Below are 21,330 nucleotides of genomic sequence, written 5' to 3'. Positions count from 1 at the left end.
CTCAGGAGGTCCGAATACCTTACCACACCAAACACCGACCGGATCGGTGCACTTTCGTTGTCAAATATTCGAGTGGGTTACGTCTACACACAGACGTCACTGGGACGAACGGAGGTGTGTTCCATATTCAGGGCACCAAGACCAATCCAACGCACTATGCCACCATCCGTGTACATGACCTGTGTTGCCTAGTGTAATTATCGATTATCGATATTTTTTTGATAATTTTCGATAAAAAAAGTCGATAATTATCGATTATCAATAATCGATAAATATCGATAATCATTATCTTTATCGCCCATGCCTAATTTTTACTGAAGACTTGTCACAGCTATCAGGAGAAGCAGCAACACTTTTGTAGAGTTAGTACTATGAAACTTCCCAACTAAAAACGATTTTCTACCACTATCGATCCACCATCTACTATCCACTATCGACAACCCTTATCTCTTTCGTTGTGATCTCTATTAGATGAAAACACTATGATGTCTTCGTTGTATCGTGTATGTTATAAAAGGCTGGTTGTATAACAATACCATTAGAGGTATTCAATCCGAATTTCGTATTAAAAAGTTTTAAAGTACTCCCCGCGAGGATTTCTCCCTTTTCCTCCTTGTTCACTGGATTAATGAAAGCCTCCTAAAAAAAAGTTTTTATCACTCCTTTTGAACCACTAAACGTAAATAAAAATCCTTCGTTAACCAAAGTTCCAACTAGCTATAAAAACAACCCGATTTTGCAACTTGAAGCATAAATAACTAATTTCAAACTTGCTTCTCCAAGCACTTCTAAATCTATTTTTAAAATTTCTCCATATTATTTTCCTGGTTGATAACAGAGAGTTGTATCACTCATTTTTGTTTATACACAAAAATAAAAAAAAACATTTTTGATTGAAACGCAACTAATTTGTACAAGTACGTACATTGAATGAAAAATGTCTAAATAAATATATAGCTCGACTTTAATCAAATTGTATAAAATGTTAAAAATATTTTCTGTATATTCAGTGTGTGTACGACTTCGATACGATTTGCTAAAATGTACATACATAACCCGACATGAGTGGGATATGTCAAACAACCAATTTGATAACATTTTTGAATGATTTATTAATCCTTTCCAGAATGTTTTCACAACTCCCATTCGACGATCGTTTTAAAACGATGTAAATAAAATTTCTCTCTCACACAAGAAAGACAACAAAGTGGATGTCACAAAAACATTGATGAGAATTGCGTAAAATGATTAGTTCACATGATTACCAGGTCACAGAGTCATATTCCAATGACGCATGTACATTTTTTTTTCGCCTTCAATAATTTAATTATAATGTATGACTTTATTGTAAATTGAATTGAAAATATTGAATCTTAAAGTTCGACGGTTTGCTTAATTAGACTTGGGACAATTTCAGGGAATCCGGGAATACGATTTGATTGTTAAGTCAATAATTAGTTCAAAATCATTAACCTTATGGGAAAGGAAAGAATAGAAACGGAAACGGCTAACCATCTTGTTATCGACGGCAGCAATATAAAAATTAGAGATAATTTTCAGTTATTATGTGGTATCACATAGTGTTTGTTAAATGTTAAAACGAATGAAGGAAAAGATTCGCCTAAATCATTAGGGAATACCTACGTTACTTATTACACAAACGAAGTAATAGATCTAATATGAAAATGTTTTTCTGTTGTTTCAGTTCGGTTGTTGCTATTTCTGAAAGGCTAATACTTGCATAATACTTATTCACTACGAAATTATTACTAAAACGGAACTTCCTCCCTCCTTCCATTGAAGAGAGTACGAAGTTTCTAAAAATATTCAAACTTTCGTTATCTTAAAAAAAAAAATAAGGCTTACCACAGGTCAGGTCAAGTTGACCTGAAATAGAAATTGACTTTGACCTGAGTTTTTAGGTCATGACCTGACATAACCCGAAATGACCTGATGACCTGAAATTGAATTTTAGAAAAAATCAAAGTCTTCAATAAAAGTCGTTAATCCGAAATACATTTTCGTATTTAATTCCATTTTCAACTGCCTCAGTCGCATGACTCGTGATTTCTTGTCCTCACATCAGTTCCTGTGGCTGGAGCTGATATTCTAACGCTGACGAGATGTTCCATCGAGCCAGAAATCATTCAAGCTTTACTATGTTTACGAAACATCCTTCATTCGTACTCACATAATTGCCATTGTAATGTAGAGACTTTTGATTGTTGTCTGTGGTTTTTGACGTTATAATTTACCAACAGACCAACAGATTAGAGTTAAGTGATTAGAATGCAAGTTCTGAAATGTACCCTGATATTGGTCATGTACTTTGGAATAATAAATTGGCGCATAGGTGGTTCCTGAGCCCACAATATTCACCTTTCCAGGGTAGTTCTCTAACCAATTTCTCTGTAATATTAAAGTGAACTGAAGGAACGAAAAAATAATTTGTTTCGCGAATTAAGCCTCTGAATCGGAACGCAAATCATCCATAAAAGTCGCACAATCTTTATTAGGTATCGACACTTTGAACATTTTAAATTTTTATTGGCATCAACGAGTCATTAAACCTTATCAGGTTAGCTGATAGGAGCTTTCAGTCCTAGAAGTTACTTCCTGACCCCATAAAAAAAATGTAAAATGTTCGAAGTGAAGCTAATGATCCTAGTGAAGATTGTACGACTTTCCGTACCTTTGGGTTTGTTTACAAAGACATGTCCGCTCTGCGACAATAAAAACCCGATAAAAATAAAATAAAAAATAAAAACCTAATAATAGGCCTTATCAGGAATCAATTGCTTTTTCGATTTCATCGATTTCATATTAACAAAACTAATTTAGAAAAAACTAGAAAAATTTCAGGTCAACCTGATAATATTCAGGTCAAGTTATCAGGTCAAATTCAGGTTTCAGGTCATGATTTTAATTGACCTGACCTGAAATTTTCAGGTTGACCTGACCCGATAGTAAGCCTTAAAAAAAACAGAAATCTAAGTATACTCTTGGATGTGTGTTGTTAGTTAATTTACAGAAGATACTTCATTCGATTTGTTTACTCAATGTTTAGTCAGAGGAAATTTACTTTTCTTTTCATGCTTCGGGGACAAAAATGAGGTAGAATTCGTGTCTTGGACGATCGGTTTTAGGTAGCACTCACCTAAAACTAACGAAATTGCCTATATAGCGTATAGATGTAATTTACTTAGAGACTTATAGACTTTTATTCTTTATGTCCCTGGGTATTTAAATGACTAATAAATATGATCGATAAAGTAAGCAACAATATTATGCTGGTATATCCGTCAGAGACTATTTTTGAAAAATATTTTCCTAGATTTTCCTAAGTTTTCCAGATACAGATCTGTTATCGACGACAACTTCTTTTTAAAAATTTTAAAAGAAATTGTAGAACTTCGTCGAACTTATTTCTCATTGTTGTATAATAGCGCGAGCGACATTCTGCAGACATACCAAAAGGACGTTGTCACTGATCGCCAATTATATGTGGATGTAGTTAATCGCTATACCTTTTAAATGGAACGTTGATCTTAGTAATTACGAAATTATTTAACGTCTACCTAATAGAAAATTTGTCTTCCATTATAAACATAAGTATCGAATGGTATCGAAGGTGAACTCATAAAATAATTGGGCTGCGGTGACTGAATGAATGTTAAAACAATATAATTGTTGTAATGTGTTTATTGAGAAAAATCCGCACATTCAGACGATAACGAGACAACAGTAAAGTCAGTGTTGTCGGCTAAACTCAATCAATAAAATTTATTTATTTTTTTACTGCAAAAAATATTTTAAATATCTGGTCGTTTAACTACCTTCGTCCAATCATGATCAATTTTATTCCATTTGTACAGTTTACAAACATCCCAACGAGAGTTATGCATACACACATTTTATATGTGTGTGCATCGAACGGATACATTTTTTTTATTTTTGCAATACTCAAATGAAAATGTATGTACGTGCTTCGGTAATATTTTACAATAATTGGATAGCAGTAAATAAATCTTTGAATTTTATTAGGATTCAATTATTTAAATAGGCGATTTTCAATTGGTTCAATTACTCGTTAACTGAACTCTTTGTCAGTTGATGCTAGAGATATTCATAACAGCAAATTTTAGCTGACATTTTTGCATATAGGTGATGTAAGTAATTGTGCACTCTGTACGTACATATATTATACCGTACACACACCACAATTCCATCTACACCGTAAATTACAATGAGTGATTCCAACTGATCTAGCGCGGCAAGACAAAATGGTATTTAAAAAAAAAAAAAAACGAAAACCAAATAACATCAACTCAGCAGTTTGCAAACGTAAGGTACCTATGGAGAGTGTATTGATCAACCCCACTACCAATAATTTATTGGCAATAAATGCAGAAGCCAATTAGAAGTCAATTAGAAGTCGTAGCCTTTTATGAGATAAAATGATGTATGAAGAGTATCTTATATCATTAACACCAAAAGAACACCACCATTAACACAAGAACCACTAGAACACTGAAAAAGTTAATCCAGACTTAATATATTGTCCACATTGGAAATAATACTTGCGTTATTAATAAAATAAACTTGCAAAATTACTATCCTTCACCAGTCGCGGTAGAAGACATTGTTGGGAGACACTAGGATTCTACTGACGCCTCTGCTAATTTCACTCCCAGTATTCATCATACATGGAACTAGATTCTTTCAGCTTACCACTGAACACTGTAAATCCATTAAAAAGCTATAGAAAGGATAATAAAAGACCAAAAAAATCAGGCGAAATTAGCAAAATAATGATCCGTATTAAAACAACACGTTTCCAAAGGGTTAAGCAGAGCTGGTTGGACAAGACGATTCTTATTACTATTTTTACTAGTCGCGGTTAGATGTAATTTGTATTTCCACTATTTTGTTAATGGATGGAGCAGTCTAAATCATAGCGGAAAAGTATTTATTGGCTTAAGGTACAACCATTCCATTAACCTGTTACAGACCGCTGTTATTTGTTATCCTCAACGACAGCAATAATAAACGACAATCTCTGACTTATTAGGTCTTATATAGCAAAAAGCATGTTCAAAACAAATGAAGTAAAAGATTTCTGAAATCGATCTCTGAAAATCTTCGATCAATTGAAGTAATAGATCAGATATAAAACTGTCAATATGCTTGCCGTCTGTGATAGGTTAATTTAAATAAGAAATTTCCATGAAACTACGTAATCATCAGTATACTAAGGCGCAAACTGTAAACAAGACGCTTCTAACATGCTTGTTTAAAAACTGATCTGTCGTTATCGCTAACGATGTCATATCTTTCTCTTTATCATGTTGATGTTCATAAAATTTTATGAATACAAGTTCTCTTATCGCTTAGCTATGCTAGGAGGTATATACTAGGTCATTGGTATCAACATAAACAAAAAGGTCGTACTTCCAGTTATTAATATTCGTATTCAGTTCGTTCGTTCGTCAGCGATCGTAAAATTGCTCAGTCGTATCATATGTGACTGCACTCCCATCAGCTAGCAAGTTGTTTTGATCCACAGAGTGTTTTTTTGTTGCTTAAAAATAAATGAAAGCTCACACTTCTTGTCACGGACATATATACTAACAGGATCCTACATAATAAGTTGTAAAATTAACGTAGTCACACAACAAATCCAAAACGTGAAATTTGATCTTGAAATTAATAGTACTACGGTTCGAAAAAGATCGAAAACATTGGAATAATCGTTTTGTTGCAGCCAAAATGTTATAAACTTTGATGCCATTCAAACAATGCTCAACAGAAAACTAAATTTCTGCAGAAAATTCTTTAAGGTATGGGTAACGATAGATCAGGAGTAGAGTGTAGCATCTAACATAATCTTCTTGTATCGCAAAATTGGTATACGTGTCGCGCTAAAAGAACACTAAAAAAAATTATGAACTTGTGATACTTCAGCATTCGTTACAATTACACCTTTTAAGCATATGTTTGTCGGTGCCGTATAAGGGAATTCGATTGATCGCTGCAGTATATTATATACTGAGTAACGTTACGGGTTATATTCGAATTGAATTGATGCTACTGTGATAAATACAGAGGACAAGCAAAATTTATTTATAGAATTATCTTCATCCAGTCTCTAACAAGAAAAGTTTTTATTGGATACGGAAACACTGGCACAGGGAACTTAACTGGAAGAAGTTAATAATTTTTTTTTTCAACAATTACTTGAGTTGAACAAATGCGTAAAACTTCATTTCGTTTGTGATAAACGATTCATCATATCCAATATCTGAGATGAGGACACACCTTCGCTTTGGTTATTTTTACTTTTTTACAGAAGGGAATTTATCCAGAAATTTTAATCTTTGATAGACGGCAAGCCAGTATTATATCGAGTCTATAACTCAAATCAATCAAAGTATTTTCAATCAGTTGATTGCAAATCTTGTACTTCATTTTTTTACATGCATTTTACTGTATAGAAGACCAGAATTTGTCATTATTTTTTTCGTCATTATCGATAACAAATGAATAGCCGTATGTGACAGGTTGATAAGCTGGTTCTTTCGTGACGTAATTAACAATTTTCCACAGGATAACAATACCATTTCACTGCACATTGCATATCTGGGTTGAGAATCCTTGTATATATTCCAGATGTGAGAAAATTTCATAAAAGATTATTGTTGACGATGTTAATCCCAGCAATAGAATTTATTTATAACCATTACGCTGAGTATTTCGGTGTATTACACCATAAAAAATGTCGGTAAATATCAAACAAGCAAAATTTTCATTGTAAAATCGATTGTCTACCTACTCACGCGGAACATAATAAGAAAGCAATTAATTTTAAACCAATGTTTCTGATTCAGTAATTCCAGTTAAGCAAAATAAAAACTAATTTCTTTATTTCTATAACACCATTCCAGATTTATTTGGAATGGTTCTACGATGATGATTTTAATGTCGATACAAAACAGTAGATATAATACCGAATACATCTCAGTCAATATAGAAAGTTAACAAAAATTTCTACTTGCTCTTCTGCATAAAATATGTTATATAAACTGCTCAAGTATTTCTATATCATTCCGCAATCGACGTTAGCAGTTGGCTAAATTCATGAAGTTATCGAAACTGAACGTATGAAGACTAAATTTTTCTAATAAATTTTCTATGCAGTCTGTGGCATTCAATTTCGTGATGAGGTTTGCATGCACCAGCTGGTAAGCATTCCAATTATTCGCTATTGCTTGCTTATAAGGATACTCTAGCTATTACCAAGCGCGTAGTGATTTAACTGTGTAAGCGCATACCGATCATGTGTAGGAAAATTTACCACCTGGAATTCTCATGTAGTATCTTAATGATATTAGCTGACACTTTATTGAAAATCAAATTTCAATATTTTTTTTCAAAAATCATTTAGAGTGAAACACTTTATTTACATTTTGCAGCCCCTGTTGCTGAAAATGCTAATATAGTATCTTGATTAGTGCAAGGCTGTTAGGGGAGTTCATGAAGATCACCAATTTATTAGTTACGTGGAAACATACCCAGTACTGATGATCACGCGAGGTGAATTTTTTGTAAGAAAATCGACCATATTATCGTGTCACCGAGTATCTGTATCTGATTGACCTTGTAAGACTAAAATAGTATGTTGTGTTACAAGTATTGTAATGTTGATTTTTTCAGCACTAGACCCAAGTTTTCCTTACGAGCGGAGCGAGTAAGGAAAATTGGGTCGTGTGCTGAAAAAATCTCATTACAATACGTGTAACACATCATGCTTTGTGCCAACCGAGAATTGAAATAGACAAATGCACAAAAATTCAGAATTTTCATTGTAAACAATCACTCTTCGAATTTGATCGATCACGTTGCTTTGCATTTTTTTAAAACGAATGCTGTAATAACTCATACGAATTTCATTTCAACACTGGTTTGAGTGTTGTAATAAGCCATGAAAACGGGTGTTGTAATTTTGGACATTTCAATCTAGTTATCGATATTGAAATCCGTCGTATTTCAATTCTCGGTGGCACAAAGTGATTTGTGCCAACCGAGAATTGAAATAGACAAATGCACAAAAATTCAGAATTTTCATTGTAAACAATCACTCTTCGAATTTGAGCGATCACGTTGCTTTGCATGTTTTTAAAACGAATGCTGTAATAACTCATACGAATTTCATTTCAACACTGGTTTGAGTGTTGTAATAAGCCATGAAAACGGGTGTTGTAATTTTGGACATTTCAATCTAGTTATCGATATTGAAATCCGTCGTATTACAATAGTATGTTGTGTTACAAGTATTGTAATGTTGATTTTTTCAGCACTAGACCCAAGTTTTCCTTACGAGCGGAGCGAGTAAGGAAAATTGGGTCGTGTGCTGAAAAAATCTCATTACAATACGTGTAACACATCATGCTTTGTGCCAACCGAGAATTGAAATAGACAAATGCACAAAAATTCAGAATTTTCATTGTAAGCAATCACTCTTCGAATTTGATCGATCACGTTGCTTTGCATTTTTTTAAAACGAATGCTGTAATAACTCATACGAATTTCATTTCAACACTGGTTTGAGTGTTGTAATAAGCCATGAAAACGGGTGTTGTAATTTTGGACATTTCAATCTAGTTATCGATATTGAAATCCGTCGTATTTCAATTTTCGGTGGCACAAAATACTATTACTTTACTAGTGAGGTAATGTGGCCTTTCCCTCACTAGTGAAGACCCTTTCCCTCGCTCGTAAAGTAAAACGCCATACTTTACACGTGAAATAATTTGATATCAAATTACTTCACTGGTATAGTAATGTACTATTTACTGATCGAGAGATTTAAATACAAAATATATGCTTCAAAAGTTGCATTGAAACGGTGATTTCCGCTCACCATTTCGAAAATTATGTACTCAGTGGTCACAGGAGAGGGAAATAATGGATTTTCATATAGTATGGTAAGTGGTAAGATTGTTGTTTAAGCTATCTATTGTGTGCAACTTATGCTGCATCATGCTGATTTTTTTCGCACGCTCGACGTCGCCTCAGATTGACATTTCGTATCTATAAAAAATCGGTTACTATAACTAACTATTATCATCACAAATTTTTGTCATTTCTGTCAATATTGTAATGCTTTCTTTGGTATCTTGCAGACAGAAGTGATAAAATATTGGAAAAGTTCATCACTTATCTCTGCACGTAAACGGTTATTTTCTACTTCGAACTACCGTTATACTAAAACTAATTTTTCAAGCACATAGCAAGCCATTAAAAGCTCCTAAACACATAATTATTTGTCAATTAATTTATTTTTTCTTCTTCAAATATTTAAAGACCTGAAAGGTACGAGAACAAAAAAAAAACAGAAAAAAACTTGTGTTGAAGATCGCGTGCTAATAAACTTAAACATTGGTTGCGTCTATGCAATAATTTCCGAATAACAATGAACTGAAACAATAATTGTTAAGTATGGGTGAAGTTTTTAAAAACAGAGGATTTCTTTTCTATAATCTTTATTTAATAATACACTTGTGCCAACGTTTAGCCAAGGCGTTTTCATCTTTTACCAGAATTACAAAATTACAACGCGTTTTTTACATTTCGTTCAAAAACTATTTTGAAAATCAAATGTATATAAACGATTCGAATGTGAAATATACAATTTAGTCTTTAGCAAAAAATATTTATCATTCGAATAATTAAGAAAGCAAAAGAAATGACTGAACTGTATAAGAAAAGAGATCGCGTGCATTATTTCTGTTATTCTCTGTTGTGGACCTTGGTATGTTTTTTCGTTTTTTTTTTTTAAATTTTGGTATTCGTTTTATAGGCCAACAATCTGTCTGCTTGCAGGTGGATGATGATTAAGTTTGAAAATTTTTTGGTAGCAAAACGTGATCATAAATATTATTTTGCGGCTGGTTCTTTCACTAACCCGTCGGTTTGCGTGTTTGTTACTGAATGAACCAAAAAATTATCTTTCAATTCGGTTGAAAAAAATTATTTCCTATTTGTTTTACTTCGTTATATTGATTTGAATTTACTTTCCAACTCCCTACTAAGCGCACACGCACACACGTTTAATAAATGTAACCGAAAAAATTAGATTAACCAGTCCTGACAATAAATACTTCCGACTGCGTAATGGTTTCAATATGCATCATCGGTATATCTTCAGGTACTGGTTTTTCTATTGTTATTGAAATTTTTCGTTCTTTGTTACCACACAATTTATCCTCAAATTTATCTTCTGTATGGATTAATTTCCAGTTTAGAAACGAAAAACGGATCTACCGTCGTTATTGCGATTCAACGTTTTCGGGCAATAATGGTCTGTGTAATGTAAGTTTTCAAGCTGGGGTGATTTCATATCAAAGCATGTCGTTTTTCTAGTCCCCTCGCTATATAATGGTCGTGAAGATTTTATGCGAATAAAAAGGAAAAGATAAACTTTGTCTTCCCGTTTTGAACAGACGTTCGGTGATTTTTAGGTGTATTGTTGTACAATGTATACAAGACTTAGACCAATTTCAGTTAGAAAATATTCTTTTCTTTATTTATAGTGTGCAAGTAAAGGACTTAACGAATCGAATCGATCATTTTGACTGCGTCACGTCATAGTATGGATATATTTGAACAACATTCCGTCGAAAAGGTGATTTGATTTTAATTTTGACGAATCATGATGATGAATCAACGTGTAGAATAGTGACTAGTGGGTATCTATATGTTTAAATAAGAAACAATAACTAATGTCCAACCAACTTACCGAATTCTTTTACGATTATCGCATTAAATTTTAAATCCTAATTGTTTATGCATGAGTGTCCTTTATATACCCTAAATGAACATCAATAATTAATTTCACAAATTCCTTTGTCGTATCTGAATCCAATACTACTGCAGGTATCGCTAAATGTAATGTTAAAACATTGTAGCCAAGTATCCAATTAATTTAAGTTTGTATCAATCAAACGACTTCTGTTGCTCATACCAATTAATGTATGTGAATATTAATTAAACTTATGTTTAAGCTGAAATTTACAATTAAGCTAAATTGGCTATTTCAAAAGTCAAACGGTGTTTGCTTTTGAGATGAAGATGAGAGTTGGTTGTTAAGGTATGTTTACACGCAAAATAATTGCTTCAGCGTGAGACCACATAACTACTAATGCCAAAACATCTCTGGTTTGACCACTTAACTAAGGCATTGCCGCTGAAGATACATATGTCAATGATTGATGACAAATCTTGTACTTCATTAGCTGTAACATTCGCGTTGCTATAAAGTGAATCCCTTAAGTCGTTTTTTATCGTTATCGTATTCTTAACCGTTTCTGTAGGTTCATATGAATCAACTGAAAAAAAACTTGTATTCATTCGATTTTTTGCTACCATTACGCGCATTGTGTAAACAATCCTTTAACGAATTAACGACCGATGAAAAAAGCAAACGTATAAATACGCATGAATATCAAAAAGAAATCGAAACAAGACCATTCGAACTGCTGACTAAGACTGAGTAAGAGGCTAAAATGTTTTTCTTTATTAGTACGAAGCGAGTGAAAAAAAAAATGATTTCGTTGTTTTCAACGATGAATTTACGCGGACCGCCTGCGAAGGTTCACATCATTACATCAAAATAAAATAAAAATAAAAGTTAAAATTCAAATTTAAATTCAAACAAATTGTTTTATTAAAATTCAATTTTTTTTACCGAAATCATTAATTAAAACAAATATCTGCGATGCTATACATTCATTGATATCTCTGGGTTATTTTGTTTCGTTTGCTGCCTATTCCAATTATTTAGATTTATACCACATGGAATTTTATGTTCGTATTTATATAGAAAAAATCTATTTCCTATTTCATGGGTGGCTGTAGAGGGCACACGTAAACATTATTTGATGAATTGTAAAAACCAAAAGAAAAAATTGTAATCTAATCGAAAATACACAGCAAAGCGAAGCAAAAAATTAACACGATCTCTAGTAATAAAAATTAACAAAAATTATTAGCATCAGCAACTTTGCGTTCATTTAAGTCAAATACACTTTGCGAGAGTCATTACTCAGAAATTCGCATAAATTTCATTATCTTTCGGATTGAGTGTTATAAATTTATTATACGCTCAAATAACAACACCTTCATAAATATTTAACTTTGTGTGGGCGTTTGTCTGTTGCATTTTCGTTCAGCAGACGACTGCAATTATGCTGGAGGTGATTTCACCTTTATCGTAAATATGCGCTAATTATATAGTGAAGAGTGTCTGTATATTTGGCGAAAAATGCATCCAATTGAAAGACGAATATCGATCTTTTTGGTTTTATTGCATAAGACACTTTGCGGCCGTTGTTATCATTGAAAGGTTCGACAGTGAAAGGGTACCTCGTTCAACCGTATTAAGTTACAATTTTTGCATATTTTCATTCTATAAACACATATCTCACGTGTCACTACATATTTCCGTTAATTAAAGAACCCCTACACATTCTGAATGGTACACAAAAAATAACGATTTTTTTCATTATTCTATGGATGAATGTACCACGTGCTAAAAAATCATATCTTTTCATAAAGAAAGATAGTTCGTTTATATAGATCCGTTGGTGAAAAAAAGACCGGGACGAAACATAACGAAAAAAATAGCACGTGCTAAGCAAAAAAAAAATTGATTTTAAAACTGTATTTACCCTCGAAATGAATATGATTTTCTTGAAGATTATTGAACTGCCTTTACCTTCTCATATGTTTAAAGTTTAAAGACATTCATCTTAAAGAAACAGAAATGTATTCATCAGTAGTTATGATCGCCCCTACACGTTGTGTTATGCACAGACAAAAGAGAGAAGAAAAAAAACATCCATCCATCCAGCTGGTTTTTACCAAAACATATTAGTTTTTGTAGCTAACAATAGAATATTGGAGGCTGAAGAAAACCTTTCGTAAATCTTTACGATTTGCTTTACATAGTTTCTCTCTTTTCTTTAAAAGGCTGACAATAAAAATACACATCTGAAAATCATTGAATGCAACTGATTTCACAATGGGCACCCGCGTGTTAACAATAAAAATATATGTGTAAACAAAATCGGTGACACATTAACACGATACATTTTGTTGATCACCTTTTAAGATTTCTGTTGTTCATTACCGTACATAAGTTATACGTCTTTGCATTGAAAGACGAAGAACTATTTAGAATGATTTATGTCTTAGAGGTAAATCTGTAATTGCCGTCTAATTGGTAATGGAAAGCAGATCGTGGGTGATCAGGACTTTCAGGAAGACATAATTATAGCTTACAATTCGGTTAACTTTATCTTCAGCTGTTATTCGCAACGGCGTCAACCATGAATGATGATCTCTTACTAGGGTTCGCTTGTAAGTAGCAAAACGTATAGTAGAAAACAAAAGAAGTACAAGATTTCATATCAACATTAAACAACACTTAAAAAAATGAAGTATTAGATTGAATCTTTTGTGATAATATCTTTGCGGGACTCCCATATGCTTATGAATAAGCTGAAGCAAATCAGACCAGACAGTAAAATGTTCAAAAATATCAATAAACTTTTGGGTGATAATAGAAAGACGGTGCCCGAACTGAAGGCAAGTGATGGCTCTCTAATTAGTAATCCATTCGATAAAGCTAACGCCATTGCTAAAGTATATGGCGACGTTCACCGACAGAATAGAGAAATGGGTGATCCTGATTTTGATGTAGTCGTGTTGTCTGAGGTGAATTCGTTCTCTCAGTTGGTCGCGCAAAATTTATTTATTTTAAAGGTATTAAAAACAAAAAGTCTAGTGGACCTGATGCTATTCCGAACGTTGTCCTGAAGAAACTTCCTGTTTCAGCACATGTACTTCTGGCTAAGTTGTTTAATTGTATTCTGAGTTTGGGATACTACCCCAGTTCATGGAAGACAGCCCACGTTGTACCGATTCCGAAGCCGGGTAAACCGGCAAATGAGGCAAAGAATTTTAGACCCATCAGTCTCTTAAATGGCCTGAGTAAAATCCTAGAAAAAGTTCTCTATGTTAGAATGCTAGAATACTGTGATGAAAATGATCTATTACCCAACAGCCAATTCGGCTTTAGGAGCAAGCACTCCACCGTACATGCTCTCATAAGGTTATTCGAAGAAGCAACCATTGGTTTTAACGATCTCAAAGTGACAATAGCAGCATTCCTGGACATAGAGAAGGCTTTCGACACGATGTGGATTGAGGGACTCATATATAAATTGATGAAGATGAACTTCCCAAATTATCTCATCAGAATTGTGTTTTCCTATCTCAAAGAACGGAGCTTTAGAGTTAAGTTGGGAGACCAGCTGTCTGACTCAGTATCTGTGAATGATGGGGTTCCACAAGGATCTATATTAGGTCCTTTACTCTTTATTATATTTATGATAGACCTCCCGACGCACATGAACACAACTCTAACAGTCTTTGCAGACGATACGAGCATTTTCTCAACTCGATTGTCGCATAGTAGAGCAAGATCAAATGTACAAAGCCACCTCGATAAGTTGCATAGATATTACCAAACCTGGAAAATTAAAGTGAATGTGCAAAAATCGGAAGCACTCTTCATTCAGAGATCAAACCGTTCGCGTATTGTCCGTGAAAACTCGTGTGCTATTTTAATGAATGGCACAAAAATCCCATTCAAGAACAGCGTCCGTTTTCTGGGTTATTATGTTCAATCGAACCTCAAGCATAACGAACATGTGAACAGAATGTTACTCAAGGTAAACACTGGGCTGCATAAACTGTATCCTATCATGAAAGCGAATAATGGCAATTTACAAGATGTGAAGGTTAAAATCTATGTGACTATACTTAGACCGGTTCTCACCTATGCTGTGGCGGTTTGGCATACCTTACCAAAGTACTTAATTAAAAGGCTGAAGGTTTTTGAGAATAAATGCCTTCGTATGGCAATAAACTTCAGAAGGTCAAGAACGAATTATAAATTTATATCTACTGAGGAACTGCACAGAATTGCGAAAGTACCAAGACTCAACGTGTACTTATACAAATTGGCTAAAAATGTGCTTAGCAAGACCTATTTACATGATAACACTGTTATCAGTAAATTTGGTAATTTTTCAAACGAAAGAATCGCTAACTGTATTTACAAACCCCCTCACTCGTTGATAAGAGGCCTTGACTCTAAGCTGTTGTCTTTAGACACACGCGCATCTTGAAATTTTATTTCCCATTGACAATAATAATTATTGAAAATTAAGAATTTATTGGTTTCTTTCTACTTTGATTTGTTAACAACAGATTAGTTGTATCTCTAGGTTAAGTAATCCCCCCCCCCCCTTCAAAAAAATAAGAATATTGATTGTTTTTATATACTTTTTTCAATCTATAAGGTGATATGCCTACTGAAATTTCATTTTACAGAAAAAATTTTACTCTCTGAATTATCGAGTCCAAACACGAATCAAAATGTAGAAATCTCGAACATAAATTTGAAAAAGTCTGGATGACTGTAAATTTATTTTAACCTCAAATATTTATGTAAAAACTAATTGTGTACTTAATTTGATTGAATAAACTAAATATACAAAAAAAAAAAAAAATCTTTGCGGTTTAAAAAACGTCAACAAATCTCGAATTCGGTTCGCTAATTTTTTTTCTTCATTTCTCACATATTTCCATGTGATAATCGATATCTTATAAGAATGCAGAAACTGGAAGAAGTCGAGCACATTTGTTTCAGTTGGATACTAAGAAAATAAAATTTTAATTTCAATAAGATTTCCAGCAGAAAGAAACTGTTTTCGAATCGGAATCGGAATATTAATCGTGCGACGTATCCTCTAGTTTAATGGCAGTAAATCTCCCGAAGGGAGACCAATCGTTACGATATAAATTTGGAAGCACTCGCGTACTATATTTTACGTGTAAATGCAAAATTTATGTTAGTACCGCGAATGTAACAGTAATTTGTAAAACACGAAAATGATACTTTTATCCCGAGATATGTGATCGATTTACTGAAAATTTACGTCGAAAATACTGCTAAAAACATGAAAAGTACGGTTTTCGACGCATGTTAAGACGTCTCACACACGTAAATAAATAAACTGACAAATCAATATCATAATTTAAAATAGCGTTTTACCGAAAAACTGTTATACACCACAAAACGTATAATACTCTATCTTACTTCGCTTAAACATCTTCAATTGTAAAAGAGCAGATGAGTTTGTTTGCACACAAATTCAAACGAAGGTATACATGCCGTTCGTGGGAGGCTTATTATTATAATAATCACGTCGTCGACGAGACATGGAATGATGTATGATGTTTGTTGTGACGAATAAAGTTAACGCATGAAAATATTTCCAAATAATGATTTAGTTTTGTTGGTTAAATAATATCTTGTTCTTATTTGAATAAGTTGTTCGTGTTTGTTCATATTTGTTTTGAAAATATTAAATCTGTAGGTTTGAGTATGTTTATATGTAGCGTCATTTGTTTCAAGAGGTCCAAAACCATTCGTTTTTTTTAAAATCTGTTCAGTGAGTGTAGAGAGGGTGGATTTGATATCCGTAGGCGCAAATAAAAAAATCCGATGTTTTTATTGTCTTCTATTACTTCTAATCTAATCTTCATCAATTTCCAGAGTTGTAAAATAAAGGCTTAAGAAAGAATGTGTTAAACACTAAATTTGATTAAAGTGTAAAGTTCAATCCAAAGGTCAATACTCCTGCTACATTGGACACAGTATCTTTCAGTTCGATTTATGTCAGAAAAATCTTACATTTCATCCTGTTGTTTCACACAGCCGGTTGTATTGTGTAAGTGGCTACAATCGTTTCCGTATACATATACAAATCAGCTGGCAAAGACAGCTTTATGAACCACTACGCGAGAATTGTATAGCATAATGTGAGTAAAATAATCGGATCTAGGTGCTTTGAATTAAACCATTGCCACGAATTATACGGTAGTAGAGAGTCTTCAAAATTTTAAAGAAAGAGTAAAAGAGAATTTCATTTAGATTCTTTGGCGATTTTCCAAAGCTTGCTAGGTCATTGACTGGAACAACACCATAGTATATAAACAATGAAGGTAATGAAAACCCGCAGAATGACATGTGATTTTAGTTTCGGTTGATATAGTAAAATGCATGTCAAAAAAATTGAAGTACAAGATTTGAAATCAACAGAATAAAAATATTTTGATGGATGGAAGTAATAGACCAGATAATAATACTGGTCATATGCTTGCCGTTTTTAATAGGTTAAAAATGAACCTATGCACTCACACGCTTTAATGCCATTATTGAGATAACCAATAAAAGTGGTTAAATTTAACACAATTTTATTTTACCGGAAAAAGTTTTTTGCCGATAAAGTTCAAAAAACATTTATAAATTCAACCCCAATATAATCAGAATACCGAAAAGTTAACTGCAGACATGACGGTATTTGTTTAAACCAATAATTTCTCACGAGAAAATTCTTGATAAAAGAAAACTTTATAACGTAAGAACTAACATCGAAATAAAATATTTATCTTTTTATGAAAAACAATTTTTTTTTTCGTCGATTTTATATAAAAATATATCTCAATAAGTGAATCTGTTGTTCAAGGGATTTGATTTTTTTATTGGTTTATCGATTTAATAGTCTTACTGATAAGTGATAACGCAATGATAATAACTCTTTATGTTGAAAGATGGTGTAAAACGGTTCGGTTGGCATTCGATAAGAATGTTATGAATGGTCTGCTGGTGAGAACTAAAATGATACAGAAGGTTTATCGACAGTTTATTTGTTTATTTGCTAGATTTTACGTTGACAAGCTTATTTTTTTGAGTGAGATGTAGTATACCGTTTCACACGGTTTTTATGTGCTGATCTGAAACGTTTTGTATCTAATGATATGAGGATGATGCAACGAAATTCGGTTCTTATAATTTGATGTTGACGTGTCATCCCATGGTTTTACATGAATTGGTTATGGTTATTGTTGTTGGCTTTTCGTGATTTTAGTTTTATTTTTTTCATCAGAGGGCAGTTACCAGTGAACATATATATGAGGAGGGTATGGCCTCCATGTGCATTGTTTTTTTCTAAAGTACATGGTGGACTTTGCTAGAATTTATGATACAAAAAAACACGGTGTTGTCAAGTAATTATTAACTTAATTATCTACTTAAATGGTAGCGCCACCGTGGATTTGAGCTTCCTAATATACGTTGGCATGTTCGATAATTCATTGGGTTGGTAAAACAAAGATTATTTCCTTCAAAAATTTAATATAAATCTAACATTTTATCGATAATCGATTAATATCGACTGAAAATCAATAAATACTGACTGATCATTCGATTATCAGTCGACATTTATCGCTTATCGATAAAAGATTGAATTAAATTTATCGTCGATTGATAATTTCTGGAAGCAATTAGTCTGTCTCAAGCTGTGATTGTGATTAGCATGCTCTGCCTGTTAAACTTTATAAACCATCGAGACAACGATTGTTAATTGGACTTACAATTCAAGTTTTCCTACTAAATTTTTGAACAAGAGTTTGCTCATTTGCTCGTGAACCGTCGTCAATTGCATCATGTACAATTATCTATAATTTACTAACGGTGCAACCTGTAAGTCACTTTTTTTCTCCTTTTTTGCTAAGCATTGCTATTGTTTAACATTCTACGTATGAATTGCGTTAAATAGCGGCTTCGTTTGAAATCCTATATAATTTGAATTATTCATTCGTGGGGGTCTGTGTTAACTTCCCAACGTTAAAGAAAAAATCAATATCAAAGTTTCATGAATTTGAAGAATTTACAAAATGACAAATTAACAACTTCTGTTTTTTTTCCTGTGCGTTCAACATAACAACTTGTAACAGTGAAGCCTATCTTTAAATACTTCTTCATATACATACAATATACCTCTACCTACAAATCATATTTACGTTGGTCAGCATTTATTGCGGTATGAAGGTATAATAGCACATAATTGCCCACGTCCGCCATAAAATGCACTTAAGATGCGATGCATATAAATAAAATGTCTCAAGCGGGATTACATTTAAAAAAGACTGGTTGAAATTAATCAACGTTTGAAAAACAATTTTATTACGTCACCTGAAATGGTTTTACTTTAATTGAAAATAGTTCACCAACATCCTCGCCAACATCTTAGCTCCTCACTGCATGTTGCGAATAGGTCTAGAAACAGTCTTACTTTGATAGAAAAAAAATCACCCGGCAAGTATACCGGACCACTGAGGGTTGGAAAAATTATAAATGTACGAACAACCGTAGCCTAACTTTCTAAATAGCAATAGTCATGGGTGCTTTCGAACAAAAACCGTTTTTCTTATGAATCTTTCGTTAGGTTGTGATTTCCTACATATCAACCAAAAACCATATTTCATGTTCAATGGTGACATTTTAATCTTACAGTTTGGTATACAATATCCACACAGAAGCATTGACTTCTAAAGGAATTTTCAGATCAATGGTAATGCTTTTTTTCGTATAAATGGAACATTAATTAACAAATAATGGAATGGATTTGCTTCATTTCCGAAGAATACCAAAAAAAAATCGTTTTCTATTTCCCACGCCAAAGATTGTAAATGTAATACCACGTTATACGTTATTATCATCTTAATACCTTTCAATACCACACTCAACTGTTCGATCTAACTAAATTTGACTATTCAAAAAATCAATACACACAATTCTATTGATGGGATATCCATGGAATTCCCAAAACTACACACTGTTTATTTCATTTGTGTAACCGTCATCGTCAATTTGTAAATTACAATCAAGCTTCCGAACGAAAATTATGTATATCGAGAAGAAAAGACGAACACACTGATCGAACCAATTCAACTGCTCTACTTAAAGTGTTATGTTTAGATGATGATATTGTTTGGTGGACGTTGGTTGCATTATATTTCGATTCAGAAATTGTATTCCGAATCATTATTGGTTATGGTTTTTGTGGAGGAATTGTTTCGGTTGCTGTAATTTTTGTTTGGTTAAAATTCACACGATAATTATAACTGTTTCGTACATATACAAAACATACAATTTTATATCTATTTGGTTAATGTTGATTAAATTTAAATATTTCGGTAATGTTTTCTATTCAAATTCTGTTTTTTTTTTTTGCTTTGTAAGCTGAATTGGAGCGAAGCTGTAATTTGTAAAGTTTATTACGACCAATATTCGAATTTACCAAACAAATCAGAACAAAAAAAATTAAAACCGCTTAATACAAATATTAGAATTCATGCAAACGTAAACTAAAATTTTTGGTAAGTTTTTCAACAAGAAAAGAAATTTCTTTTTGTTAAACTAGTCACTACACAGGCACAAGTAACTCACTGACTGTTTACTCGAACAATCTCACCTTTTGTAGTGTTTTTATTCGCTCAATGAATAAATTCGGGTATGAGATGGATTTTAAATCAACTGTAGATTTCTTTATTTGCCTTTTTATTATCGTTTTTTTAATGAACTTAACATCTTTGAAGCATAAAGTTTTGCTAGAAAATAATAAAAAAAGATTTTTGCAATTTCACATTTTATTTGGCTTTCTTCGTTTTATTCTGCGTTTATAATGCAAAATTGAATTACAATTTTTAAAATATCGAAGACTAGGGAATCCAACACCGGATTTCGGTATTGAATATTTATCAATAGTTTTCTCCTTTTGTCAGGTACAATACTACCATCTCATTAACTCCAGAAGACCAGAAGGAAACGCAGAAAAACTTGACAAATCCTTCAAATTACTCAAATTCTAGAACTGATAGCATGGTATACCATGTAAAGTGGTGGAATTTTAGGAACTAACATAATATAACCTCAACAATCCCAAAAGTCCAGAAGGTAACCCAACAAAACCTCAGATATCCTTCATAATACATACGTTCTAGATTTGGGACCATATTGTGCATGTGCAGTGACATAATTTTAGGAACTGACCTATTACCACCTCAACAGTTGGGGTTCACCAGAAGCCGAGAAACTTAACACCTCACAAGAAAAACATGTCTACCGCTTACAGATTTTCACAAAATATATTATGTAGCATATCGTTGGAAAGGTGAAAGAAAGCAGAATTAAAACATTTAGCTTTTAGATAGGTCCCAATGCCTGGCAGGACAACCAGCACTCTTCAAAGTTCACGGTACCACCTAGTTTTTGGTAGATTTGTACAAAAGTCCCTACCGTCTGGTGCAGTGAGACAATACCAAGGATGTTTTTTCGTGGTATGATAGTACAGA

General features: G+C 32.9%; 1 long non-coding RNA gene across 1 annotated transcript; it reads right to left on the bottom strand.

Moving 5' to 3' along the window:
* Positions 1–451: 451 nt before the first annotated feature.
* Positions 452–20,960, bottom strand: LOC119073690. Its single transcript, XR_005087070.1, has 3 exons — positions 20,816–20,960; positions 2,932–2,936; positions 452–462 (listed from the first exon to the last, which is right to left on the bottom strand). It is a non-coding gene; the product is annotated as an uncharacterized LOC119073690 (long non-coding RNA).
* Positions 20,961–21,330: the final 370 nt, after the last annotated feature.

Source organism: Bradysia coprophila, unplaced genomic scaffold (genome assembly GCF_014529535.1).
Source record: "Bradysia coprophila strain Holo2 unplaced genomic scaffold, BU_Bcop_v1 contig_138, whole genome shotgun sequence".
NCBI classification, from domain to species: domain Eukaryota; kingdom Metazoa; phylum Arthropoda; class Insecta; order Diptera; family Sciaridae; genus Bradysia; species Bradysia coprophila.
The sequence above is the reverse complement of the archived record's forward strand: the minus strand, read 5'-3'. Positions and strand labels throughout refer to the sequence as shown.